The sequence below is a fragment of the Anser brachyrhynchus genome (assembly GCF_964034855.1).
Source record: "Anser brachyrhynchus genome assembly, chromosome: Z".
NCBI lineage: Eukaryota > Metazoa > Chordata > Aves > Anseriformes > Anatidae > Anser > Anser brachyrhynchus.
The window spans coordinates 37,738,641-37,752,753 of NC_137697.1; positions in this window are offsets into that span (position 1 = coordinate 37,738,641).

Genomic DNA, 14,113 nt, shown 5'->3' on the forward strand with positions numbered 1-14,113 from the left:
TTCTGCTGGAAACAGAATGTCCCGCTCTGTCCCCTTGGGTAGTCAGTCCTGTGCACCACCTTCATAAATGTACCCTGTATGTGGTTGCTGAGAAAACGCCAAAGTATGGGATCTGAACACAGGATCCTGTCCTGTGATTTTCTGTCACTCCTCAGGGAGTTCTGTTCTATTATCTCAGCTGTGAAGAAAATGTGTAGGCTGATATTTTCCGGTAATGGACTAGGTGCTCCATTCCCAAAGAAAATTGTTATGTGTGTATTTCCAAGATTGTATTTAACTTGTATATTTAGTGCACATGAACATTTAACAGTGTAAGATCTGATTATTACCTGGTTGTGGATTTACTGTAAGCTTGGATGTCACATAATCATATGAACTGGATGCTACTTTATTGTACGCTTTATATACACTTTTACAGTGTCTATTTCAAACTCATTCCACTGAATTTTGCAGACATGTTTCCAAATCTGTCTTGTTTCTTATGTCCCTAAGAGTTCGTGGTTTGGTCATGTAGCCCATTATTGTTCTGCCCCAGAGGGTAAATGTGGGGTCCTAATTACAGGCTGGTCTGGCAGGTCTATTTACATTCTGCAACTCACCATCCTTTTTTTTTTTCCTTTTTTTTTTTTCTATGTTTAAATAGAAGTTGGAGTTGGACTCAGTGATCCTTGTGGGTCCCTTCCAACTCAGGATATTCTATGATATTCTAAATCTGGTTTATACATAAATATTTTATTCAGGTTTCAATGTCTCATATCTGTCACAGACAGATGTTGAATGTGAAGTTCCTTAAGCCTTTAAGACTGAAAATTAAATGTCTTGTAAGAATTTCCCGAGTTTCCTCTTCATACCTAACTTACGCCTTTCAACAATTTAATTCTTTCTAGGTTAAGAACAGCTAGTACCTTTCCTTAGTATTGTTTGATAAACATACAGTTTCACTCTAGTTCACTTATGTACAATTACACACTATGATTAAAGTATCCAGAAAGAGGAAAAAACAACTTACTTCTCATATTTGCTCCATTGATCTTTACTATAGGGCAAAATTCCTGCTGGATTACTTCAGATTTTTTGCATTGGTCTTCCTTTTCCTAAGCCCAGTCTTACCATGTAGTGTTCACAAGTGATGGTATTTTGTGGCAGAGACAAGTATTAAAAAAGAAAAGAAAAAAAAAGTATTTACCTCTTGATAATGAGTTACAAGTAGGAAGCTTGTGAGAGAAAGGATTTTATTTCTCGCTCTCAGTGCTCTAGTAAGACCTCAGGATTAGCTCTGTTCATGTAAAGTATTTTCAGGCCCCAGAAGACTGAAAACTTGGAAGAATACCATGCTTTTTTCCTCTCTAGAAGTCCAGAAGGACCTTATGCTTCTGGTTACCTCCTGAAACAGTGAAACAAATTTACAAAAGAAAGATGCCTGTGAAAATATAAAAACAAACACACAAGACTGCTTTCCAGTTAAAAAAAAAAAAATCGGGGTTTGCACTATAATGTAAAAAAAGTTTATTAGTGAAAGTTAATTATATGTCAGAAAGTAATACTCTGATTTATGTTTTTTTATCCCAACTTGCTGGAACATGCCTAAAAGCCATCTCTGTAACTTTGCAAGGAAGTAGGATTGTTGCCATCCTGAAGAAAAACAATGTACCTTCCAACATATGAAGATCTGAACTACATTCTCAGAAAGACTCCATTGTCCTGTTCAAAAGCTTCCGTGCTGAAATATTTTCATTTAATACATATATTTGACATCCTGTTTACTCTTAAATTTGTTTGATTGGTGATTTGGCAGCTCTTTGTTCTGTACTATAGTGTTCACCACAAGGGTTTAAGCTGACACTGGATATTAATGGACTTTGTTTTAATTTACCAAGAAATTGTCCAGTAGTCAGAGACAGCACATTGTTCTCCATGTTGTCTAAATTAAGCAAAATGAAGATCATAAGCAAGTGTGATAAAAAAATTGACTGTAAGTCAAAAACCCCTATTCAGGTAGACACCAACAAGCTGTAATGATACAAGTTGATACAGCAGAGCAAATCATACAAGCAAATCACTGTTCTTTGACTATTGTGAAGTGAAAAAGCTGCTGTGTGAGGAGACCTGTAGCCTTTAATTTTAAACCACCAAGCCAGAAGATGAATGATAAACAAAAGTTGTGGTAGTCAGAAAAAAATCCACTTCTTAAGTGAATATGAAGAAGCTTATATAATAATGCAGCTTGAATCCGTGCCTTGGCAAGAATGTCTTTGTAATATAAACTAAGCAGAACAATTACCTGATATGCAGATTTTCTGATATCTGTAGTTTCTGAACAAAATAAAGAGGGCATATATTTCTTCAGTGAAGTGCTCTGAGGTTTACTGATGAAAAGTTCTGCATAGATGTATACATATTAGAGTGGGTCCAAAGGAGGGCCACAAAGATGATCAGATGTCCAGAGCACCTCTCATATGAAAAAAGGCTGAGAGAGCTGGAAATGATCAGCCTGAAAAAAGAGAAGGCTCAGGGGAGACCTCACTGCAGCTTTTCAGTACTTAGAGGGGGCGTATAAAAAAAAAAAGAGAACAACTTTTTAGTTGGGCAGACAATGACAGGACAAGGGAGAACGGTTTTAAACTAAAAGAGGGGAGATTTAGATTAGATATTATGAGGAGATTCTTCAGAGGGTGGTGAGGCACTGGAACAGGTTACCCAGGGAAGCTATGGATGCCCCATCCCTGGAGGCATTCAAGGCCAGGCTGGATGGGGCTTTGAGCAACCTGATCTAAGGGATGGCATCCCTGCCCATGGCAGGGGAATTGGAACTGGATGATCTTTAAGGTCCCTTCCAACCCAAACCATTCTATGATATGATTCTATGATATTGCAATGCATCGATTGTTAACATGACTGTCCAAACCTATCACAACCTTTACTACTTGCAGCCACCTTCTTAAGGTATGTTGGAGGCAGCTTATGCCCTGAGCCCAAAACATGTAAAAGTTCACTTAGAGCTCAGAGTGAAGTCCAGTTCCAATAGTGTTGTTTCTTTGGCATTATGCTGCAAATTTCTGTACAGAAGAGTTTAAGTATTGACAGCAGATTCTGGGAAACTGGCTTGGTGTTCTTACATGAATAAGGAGTTAACCATATGTCTTTCATCTTGTTTCTCTTCTCTCCTAGAAATGCTTGGAAACAGCTAGTTCAAAACAAAGCCAAAACCAACCAACCAACCAAATAAACAAATGAATAAACAAGTAGAACAACAACAACAAAAAAAATCACCTCAGTCCTGTCACAGCAAAATATTGTATTGCACATTCAACTTGTGAAGAAGAGTGAAATGAAGTGATACGTGTTAACCATATTGATTAATGCTGAACCTACTAAATTCTGGTGAGGAAGCAAGATCACATTAGAGAACCTTTTAACTTTTTGTATCACACACAATTCTTCAGAAATTGATTCAGAACTAAAAATTGACTGAATGACTGTATGTATAATAATGTCAACTGGTGTACAGGAACCAATAACATCAACATTAGAATTTCTGAAAATAAATCATTTAGATTTTTTACTAATGTAGAATATAATCCATATTCCTGGCAAACATATAAATGCAGAATTTGTCCATATAGGTAGAACACATGGGGTTTCATTACACTGTGAAGAAATAAGATACAGAGTGAGAATCTCCTGTAGTTTATTTTTCATTTAAATAATTATTATTCAATTTATTTCCAAAACATTACTGAGGATTTAAACTGAAGTATCTGAGATCAGGACTTGGCTTAAAGTCTAAGTAACCCATTAGATCAAGTTGCTAGTGATATTCATTGGGCAGAATTTTGTATTTAAACATTTAATAGGTTTTAATGTTTACTGAGAAATGGTTGTAAATCCTTCAAGATTCTTCTGGAGTTCTCAGGTGAGTGAGGCTGCTGTGAATACGCTGACATAAATTTTATGAATTTATCAAAAACTATCAGACAGTGATGTTGTCTGATACAAACATAGTTAGCAGAAGTACTTGCCAAGAACATGAAGAATAAGCTTTAATTAATCATCTAATTTAGGAATATTCTAAGGACTGAAATGGAAGTGCGTTCAACTCTATAATGACATTCTCTTCTCTTCCTTTAAATACAGTGTTGACGTTCATTCAAAAACTAGCCGACTGGTGTAAACAAACTGATACCAAGTTGGCAGCATTTTTGAGTGCTCAGGTAAACAACTGGCTTTTGTTACCCCTTCCTCTATTAATTCACTGATCCATGCCCTTGGCACAAGTCTATAAGAAAGCTAAAACAAAAGCAGATAGAACGGTTGATTAAATTCCTTCAAAGAAAGGTCAGAATGACAGAATGTTATACAGTTTTGAAAGAGCTACTGATCTTCCTTGGACTTCTCAGTTCAGACTTACTCATTTTCCATCTGGCTGTACTGATAGTGAACAGGATATGCCAAATAAAATAAATTCATTTACCCTGAACAAAATTGTACTACAGATAATTCTCACTGAGTTGGGTAAGGCCAAAAATGGTGAATTTTAATCTGTGAATCTGAACCTTACGTATGCAAAAATCTCAGCCCAATGTGGTAATTAATAAGGCTTTGGGTTTATGTATTACTGAAATGAAACTTGATACAGCGATAAAGACCAGCCCATGAAGTCACATTTGTGCCTTCTCTACAAGCATTTTCCTCAGCCTGTTTGATTGTTTGATTGATTGATTCATGACTGACTTTCTAAATTTGACCATTTGGAGGATTACGAGTTGGATACTGAGTAGCAAAGTGGGGACTGAACAGCCAGGGGCAGGGCACAGTGGTGAACCAACATGCTAGCAAAAGCATGGTTGCATTTGGTATGTATTATTTCACGGTCTCTCCTCAAAGATTTTTCCAGAATATATTGAGATCTGAGTGATTTGGTGCAAAGTTTCTCCAAAGGCAACAGGTTTGGAAACATAAATGCTAGTTAACAGGTCTACGATAGGCAGTAAAAATGTATTAAATATATAGCATGAAAATGAGAATGTACTTCAAAACAGGCCTTCATATACATTCTCTTCCATGGCCTGATATCCCACTACAAGAAGAGAAGGATATCAGTTTTGTCTTTCTTCTGCTTCTTTTCTTTCTTTTCTTTCTTTCTTTTCTTTTTCTTTTCTTTCTTTCTTTCTTTCTTTCTTTCTTTCTTTCTTTCTTTCTTTCTTTCTTTCTTTCTTTCTTTCTTTCTTTCTTTCTTTCTTTCTTTCTTTCTTTCTCTTTCTTTCTTTCTTTCTTTCTTTCTTTCTTTCTTTCTTTCTTTTTCTTTCTTTCTGTTTCTTTCTTTCTTTCTCTCTCTCTCTCTTTCTCTCTCTCTTTCTCTCTCTTCCTCTCTCTCTCTTCCTCTCTCTCTCCCTCTCTCTCTCTCTTTCTTTCTCTTTCTTTCCTTTCTTAACATGTCCACATGAACCTACTACTGAGTTAGAAGAGCTGTTTCAAGCTTCCACAGGTTTGGATACCCTTGAGGAAGTAAATGGAATATGACATTTCCTAAAACTGTAGTGGTTATTTATTTATTTATTTATTTATTTATTTATTTATTTATTTATTTATTTATTTATTTATTGAGGAGGATAAGATGCAAAAGAAAGCAATTTTTAATTATAACTCCCAAAGAGCAAAACAGTCATCATCTTCATTTCTGATGTATGCAGCTTAACTGGGAGAATTGAAAGAGAAGTGCACCATAGATAATTTAGAAACAAACATCATCAGCTGCAGTATCTAGACCACAAAAGTCTTTCTGTTCTTACAGTAACACACAATTACCCAGAAGCAGCTTGGAGAACAGGTCTGTCAGACCTCACATGTGGCTGTACTGGGTCTGGCTGTGATGCAGTTCACCTTCCCCACAGCAGCCCACACAGTGCTGTGCTCTCCACTTGTAGCTAGAACAGCACTGGTACTGCACCAACAACTTGTCTGTTGCTGAGCGGAGCTGACACAGCATCCAGATTCCCTCCAACCACCCCAAAGCCAGTAGGCTGGGGGTGGGCAAGAGGTGGGGAGGGGACATAACGAGGGCAGCTGACCTAAACCAACCAAAGGGATATTTCATACCATGTAATGTCACAGTCAGCAACAAAAGGTGGGGAAGGGAAAAAGAGAAGGGGAGGCTCTTGTTATGAAGATGTCTGTCCTCCCGTATGTGCATTGAGGTCCTGCTTTCCAAGATGTGGCCGAACATTGTTTGCTGATGGGAAGTGGAGGATAATTGTTTTTCTTTTTCCTTTAATCGTATTATCTTTATCTCATCCTGTGAGCCTTTCTTGTTTCCAACCATATTTACTCTCCCCCTCTTCCTTTGAAGAGAGGGAATGAGATAGCAATGTGGTGGCATTTAGTTGGCCATTGGTGCAAAACCACTGCAATGGCACAAGAATTAACTGCCAGCAGACAGTTTCCATTGTTCATCAGGGAACTCACTGAAAACCAGAAGGTCTTATTTGGTGTGGGATTCAGAGCAAGTGTCCATGCTGGATGGAGCGCTCTGAGACAAACTGATGGTGCAAAAGTAGATGGACTAAGGCCGATATTCTAGTTAGAAAAAAATATTTAATACAAACCTCTAAGTAAGGATATAACCTACAAGAGTCCATGCTTGAGCTAAAGGACATATTCTCCTCATTCACAGCCCTGTGTCTGGCAATCTTTGCCGTCACCAGATCCAACATTTTGGCATATGCCCAATTGCCACATTTGCAATATTAACACAATAGGTTGCACACTGCTGAGTCAAAGAAGAAGAGAAAAGTAAAAGAAGACACGATGAAATGCTTTTAACTTCAAAGAATTTGGAAGCACTTATATGAGGAGGTTAATCTAATTTAACTGTTCTATACTAAGCAATGCAGTAGAGCTACTTTCTTCTTTAATACCTTACTGGTAAGGGCAATGATTGTTTATCACACAATATGCATGTTAAATGCATGATAGGTTGTAAAAAAAAAAAAAAAGAGAGAGAGAAACAGGAAACACATGGATAGAACAACAGCTATTTGTTAGTAGCCACTGAACCTAGGAGCAGCCTTTTGTCCCTTCATATCTGTGTGTTCTTGCCTTTAGATACCACATGCCATAGTTGTGCATGGTTTGACACTGGGGTAGGAAATGATTCAGAAAGTACTAAGGGCAAAAAATATATTCTTCATTTTGTTTGTTGCTCCTAAATATGGCTTCAAACAAGAATTTTGCCTGACTATGGGGGAACAGCTAACTCTGGAGGAAATGCACCTCAATTTTTCCCACAGTTGTTTGAATCCATGTACGTTTAATAGAATTTTTTTGTACTTTTTCTGGTTTAATAGAGTATTCATGTTTATGGAATTAGTATTAATGTTGTCTGTGCTGTATAATCGCTGTAGGGAAATAATTTTTAAGGACTTGCTTGAGGCAGGATCACAAGTTTTTCTTCCTCTTTTAACTTCAGGGCTTTATTCCACCCCAACTGCCCACAAACCAAAGAAATCAGAAACCGGTCTTGTGTTACTTCTGTTACTTTGTACATATCTTTTGTATTCACAGTTTCGGTTGACTCAGCAGATATTGTGGTGGTTTTGCCTAGCTGGGCCACTGAACTCCACCATAACCACTCTCTCGCTCCCCCTCCTCAAAGAAAAAAAGGGAGAAAATATGATGAAAAGGGCTCAATGGTTCAGATAAGGACAGGGAGATCACTCAATGATTATTGTCACGGGCAAAACAGACTTAACGTACAGAGGTTAATATAATTTATTGTCTATCACTAGCAGACTAGAAACTAAAAGCAAACTAAAAACACCTTCCCCCCAATCTACCCTCTTCTATGTCCTCCCCCCAGGAGTGCAAGGGAACAGGGGAATGGGTGCTGCGGTCAGTCCCTAACACTTTGTCTCTGCCGCTCCCTCACGGTCCCTCTCTGCCCCTGCTCCCCGTGGGTTCCCTCCCACGGGACGCCGTCCTTCCCGAACTGAGCCTGCGGGGGCTGCCCACAGGCAGCAGCTCTCCAAGCACTGCTCCCACACGGCTCCGTACCACGGGGTCCATCCCCCAGGAGCAAACTGCTCCAGCACGGGTCCCCCACAGGCGGCAGCTCCCCTCAGACCCCTGCTCCTGCGTGGGCTCCTCTCCACGGGCTGCAGCTCCGGCCCGGGGCCTGCTCCTGCGGGGGCTCTCCATGGGCCGCAGCCTCCTCCAGGCCACCTCCACCTGCTCCACCGGGGGCTCCTCCACGGGCTGCAGCGTGGAGATCTGCTCCGTGTGGGACCCGTGGGCTGCAGGGGGACAGCCTGCTCCACCAGGGGCCTCTCCACAGGCCGCGGGGGAACTGCTGCTGCCTGCCTGGAGCACCTCCTGCCCTCCTGCACTGACCTTGGGGTTGCAGGGCTGTATCTCACTTCTCTCTCCCATCTGCTGTTGCACAGCATTTTTCTTCCCCTTTCTTCAATCTGCTCTCCCAGAGACACAACCAGCATTGCTCCCTGTCTCGGCTCTGGCCAGCCCTGAGTCCCTTTTGGAGCCAGATGGAGCTGCCTCTGATCAGACATGGGGCAGCTGCTGGGCTCTGCTCACATACGCCACCCCTGCAGCCTCTCTGCTACTAAGCCCTTTCCACATAACCCCCAAACAGATCAGTAGAGCAGCACTAGGCCAGGTTTAAAGGGAAGTGACAGTGAGGCAACTTTTTCAGACTCATTCAGCAGGAGCTGTGTAACTCCTCTGCTCACAGCATGGACAGGTCTGGCAAAAGCTACTTGGAGGAATACTAGGATCATGTGTACAGCAATTGTAATGTAGCCCAACAGACAAGAGTGCAAATCATGGCTAACCTTTCCCTCACTGTTGTGCAAATATATCCTGTGCTAAGATAATGTGGTTGCAGACAGTATGCATTAAGAAGGGTCACTTTGCAGTAGCGAGCATGAACTATGACTAGTTATATTTCTTTAAAATGCAGCAGATAGCAGATTGGTAAATGAATGTGTGGTTTTCTTGTATAGATGATAGTGCTGTAACAAATGCAGACATCCCCTACATGAAATTGGGAGCATATTCATTATGGCAGGAATATTATGAATTCCACGTTCCTTTTGTAATTAGTAAGTTTCAGCAGAATCTCTCTCTTTTTTTTTTTTTTCCTCAGTCATTTCTTATTGTTATTTCTTAGTCTATTCTTATTCTTAACTATTCTTATTTGTTAGTGTGAACAAGGCTGTAATGGCGAGCACAGGGAAGGTAAGAGAATGATTTTAAACACTGATAATTAGCAAGCAGGAACAAATGTAGCCATTTCCTTTGTCTTCTTCTCCCTGCAGTATCAGTCACTAGAAACACTATTTATTCTTCTGCTCTTTATGATGCTTTTGCATAGGAGAAAACTTTTTCTCTCTTGCAATGAAAATTAGTAAGGCTTCTTCAGCTTTCCATAAACAGAAGAGAAATGAGGCCAATGCAGGAAGTTACTGGACATAAAAAATGCAAATCTACCACTGGGGCAACATGTTTTTTTGTGGTTTGAGAGGGGATCTGTTCTTCACAGGACTTCTAAATAAAACCCATAAATGAGTCCGGTACTCACATTTTTTTACTTTTTGTTTTAATTCCTTTTGTCATCATGAAATTTACTTTTGTGGCATAGACAGACAGTTTTGACACACTGGCTTATTTTCCTTTTTACAGTGTTTAAACTTGTGGACTATCATAAACACCAAATATCATTTTATCTCCATATTCATCCCCAATTCAGCTTACTTCCTTCTAAGAACCTATTTCCTGCAAGAGATAGCCCTTTTCTGTAAGGTTTTAGCACCTCTGTCTTCCTTTTTTTTCCCCCATGAAAAGTGGGAATTAAGAGTAAAAAGTAAAGAGTAAAATACTTTCCACATCAGAAAAGTGTATTAAAAAATATTTTGTTATTAATTAATTAATTTTTGCTGTGTAATTCATCGAAATCAGAAATTATCCAGATTCACCAAAATCTGAAATAGTGGGGTTCCCCAGACCTCCATTTTAGGGCCTTTTCTCTACTGCCTTTGTAATTGATCTGGACACGGGAATCAAAAACACACAGTGTAACTTTTAGAGATGACGCTACATTAGAAGGAGCTGTTGACTCCCTCCAGGGTGGAGAGGCCTTGCAGAGAGATCCTGACAGACCAGAGGGCTGGGCAATCGTCAACCATACGAAGTTTAACAAGATCAAGTGCTGGATTCTGCACCTGGGATGGGGTGACGCTGGCTCTACGTACAGACTTGGGGGATGAGAGGCTAGAGAGCAGCCCTGCAGAGAGGGATCAGGAGATTTTGATCATCAGCAAGCTGAACATGAGCCAGCAGTGTGCTCTGGCAGCCAAAAGGGCCAGCCGTACCCCGGGGTGCGTCAGGCACAGCACTGCCAGCTCTTTGAGGGAAGGGATGGTCCTGCTCTGCTCTGCGCTGGTGTGGCCTCACTTTGAGTGCTGTGTGCAGTTTTGGGCACCATGGTACAAGAAGGACATAAAACTATTAGGAGGGCTATAAGGATGGTGAAGAGTCTAGAGGGCAGGATGTATGAGGAGCAGCTGAGGTCCCTGTGTTTGTTCAGCCCAGAGCAGAGCAGGCTGAGGGGAGGCCTCATGGCGGCCTGCAGCTCCCTCACGAGGGGAGCGGAGGGGCAGGCGCTGAGCTCTGCTCTCTGGGGACTGCGACAGGACCCGAGGGAACGGCATGGAGCTGGGACAGGGGAGGGTCAGGCTGGGTGTTAGGGAAAGGGTCTGCACCCAGAGGGTGGTCGGGCACTGGGACAGGCTCCCCAGGGCAGTGGTCATGGCACTGAGCCTGCCGGAGTTCAAGAAGCCTTTGTGTAATGCTCTCAGACATGGGGTCTGATTTTTGGGTGGTCCTGTGTGGAACCAGGAGTTGGACTTGTTGATCCCTGTGGGTCCCTTCGAATTTGGGATATCCTGTGATTTAAGTTATTTATTTATTTACATTCAATGAGTTGGAAAACCAATACCCATCTAGCTGTATTTGTTTATGATTTTCTTAACCTCTCACAGCTAACTACTTCATGTAACACATTCTTGCATGCCATTTTCCCAGGACTACTGATCGGAACAATCTTGACACTAACTTCCAAGTTGCCTAGCATCTATTCGTCCACAGGGTATTACACAACTTCTGATGACACAGAAAACTACTCCCAAACAACTTCTCTGACATCTCAACAGTCTTGTTTTTCTACATCTCATTGTGGGATTCCTGATAGCAATCTGTTTTGTTTTCCAAGAAATTCAAGGTATTTTGGAACACAGACTCTCAAACAGATGAGAATTTTACTTACTCATCTTTAGGAATGGAAGCTGCCTGAGATACCTTGCTCTGTATGACTTTTCTTTTGTTACCAAAGCCTCCGTGGGTAGGATTCTCCCTCAAGATTGCACCAAACCACTAATCAGGCTGAATTATATCTTTAGTTTCGTAGCAGGTTAGAAATCTACATCAAACTTTTGAATTGCTCTTATACTGTGTGATAGACTGGTTCAAACACGTTGATTTGGGTCAGCATGATTCAGCCTTATCAGGACTAGCTAGATCACAGCTGCTTAAACTGAGACACCTGTTATAGGGATGGCTATAAAATGCATTTAGTCTATGAAGAAAGCTTGTGTTCTTCAGCAGCTTTAAAACATACATAATTTTAAGTGCTAACCATGAAGTATGTCTACACGGCATGATACAATGCTGTGCAGAGACCAGTGAGAGCAGTTAAGGTAGCTGAAAGCAGTGCTGTGCGTTTTTCATGAAGACAGTTGAGGGTTCAGTATGGAGAAAGGGCACTAAGAAGGAAAAAGCTGAGGGCAACTTTTGAACACACATGAACTTTCAAACCAAATACAAACTTTCAAAAAGCATCAGGCTCTATGCATTTATGTCATATTTCTGCAACATCTGAATTGCACCAGTAAGTAATCAGACAAGCTTTGTATGTCACATGTTATTTTGTAACATGCAAATGGTAGTTGCTAGAATTTTCCGCAATTACCAGAAAGTGTTCAGTAGATTATATCAGCTGTTTTATGGTGCTAACATTGATAGTACTTGTTACTATCCTATTACATCACTTTCCTGTCATGTAATGCAGTCTTGCTAGCCATCACACAAATGTATGTTATTTTATAAAAGAACATGGTCCTTTCAAATAGAACAAAAAAAAGACTGTTAAAAAATAAACAAACAAAAACATCCTGTGTTTTGCTGTTCCAGACTAAAACACAGAATAATAATTTTGAAGCAGCTGCGCTTATTAGACATTCTTGCAAGAGGGTTTTGTATATTACTTTGTACTCTGATTTCATCACCTGGTTTCAGCCCACTAAAAGCAAGGCGTGCCAGAGTGTCCTTGGATTGAACTCCTGAATCAATGAGAGTTTTGTCATGCTGGGAATGGAAACTTCCAAGGAGCTGGTTAAAGTGCTACTAGTTTTACTACATGGCACTCTTTTCCCCGAGTTACCTCCTGAATATTTCATCAGAGCCCAGTGTGACCAGAATTTCCAGCTTGGCCAGGACAGCCCTAGAATATCCCAGCATCCAGCAGATACTTTATTGCTATTTTCCCCAGCTTCACATGGAGGAAACAGGATATTTCACTGTAAGCCATGCCTAGGAATGTACCCTTTTGCAGCATGGTAACAGGAGACAGAGGCCCTGTATCACAACACGGGGCTGTGTTGTGATACAAGTCATATGATTTATTATGAAATGATGAACAGAGTATGTTCAGCATTGCACTAAATGTTGGTTAGTATGATGAGTCCACAAAGCTTATATTTAATCAGGTAACCTGGCACGGGGTCTACACAGATGACTTGACACGTGCTCTGTTCTCTTTATTCTGTTTTCTGTGATTGCATATGTATACTAGAAAAATATTTAAGAACTTCTTACAAACAACAATAGCAGTCAATAATCCAGCATAAGCAAACAAGAGAAGTTCCTTTTTAGCTGCGTGAAATAGCACCTGAGTTTTCAAGTTACAGGCAGGTATGTGGTCTTCTGACAATGCTAACAGACATGCTCATCGCTGAAATTCAGATACACTTTTTGAAAAAAAATGTCTAACTCTACTAAATTTCAGTTCAGGTAACTAAATTCTACTTATGCAAGATCCCCATCTCCAGTATGAGCCAAGTGCAATCAACCACAAAATAAACATGTTTAGCATCAAGGACAGATTAAATTTTAGCTGAATCACAGCAACATATCACAATGAGAGAAAAAGCAATTAGCAGTAAAACTATTGGACAGAATAGATTTGACAAATAGGAGTCATCACTTAAGACTTCTGAGAAATTTTTAATCACGTAGCTCCTAAAACAGTCCTGCGTTGCCTTGCTGTTCTGTTTCTCGAGGTCTGCTGCTGCTGAGAGAAGGTGGCAAAGCTCGTGCCCAAACCTACAGGCGCTGAAAAGGAAGACACTGTGTGCCATCTTGTGGATATCACAGGAACATTCAATTTTGTTCTGAGGAGATATTCAGAAAAGTCAGGAAAAAAAAATCATTGAGAAGGGGAAGGGGAAAGGGAAGGGGAAGGGGAAAGAAAACCATGTATATATTTCCTTAAATACAAATTTTAGGCTGATGCTTAATTCGTTACTGTCAAGAGGGAATGTATTCTGGACATTCTGTTTCGTTTTGCTTTGCTTTTTGCCCTTCAATCGCCCACAATTCCTGCCAAGATCCTAGTTAATATCCAAGACGCTCCCATTAACGACCGTCAGGGAGAACGCCTTTATGTTTCGTAACTACGTACGCGGCAGGAGCACATTTCCTGCGTTTCTCCTTGTTACGCGTACTGCCACCGCTGCGTAACTGCTCATTAGCAGTTACACCGCTCACGAGTCTGTAGGGCAGCTAAAGCCCCTCAACCTGGTGAGTTTACACCTCAGCACAGGGCGGGCGGCGTGGCGCTGGGGCAAGGCAACGCCGCCGGTGCCGGGCCTGCCCCCCCCCCCCCCCCGCAGGGTAACGGCAGCCCGGCACCACGGCCGTTACGCAACGCAACGGCCGCCCCCTGCCCGGCCGGGCGGGGCGGGGCCAGCACTTGGCCGAGCCCATT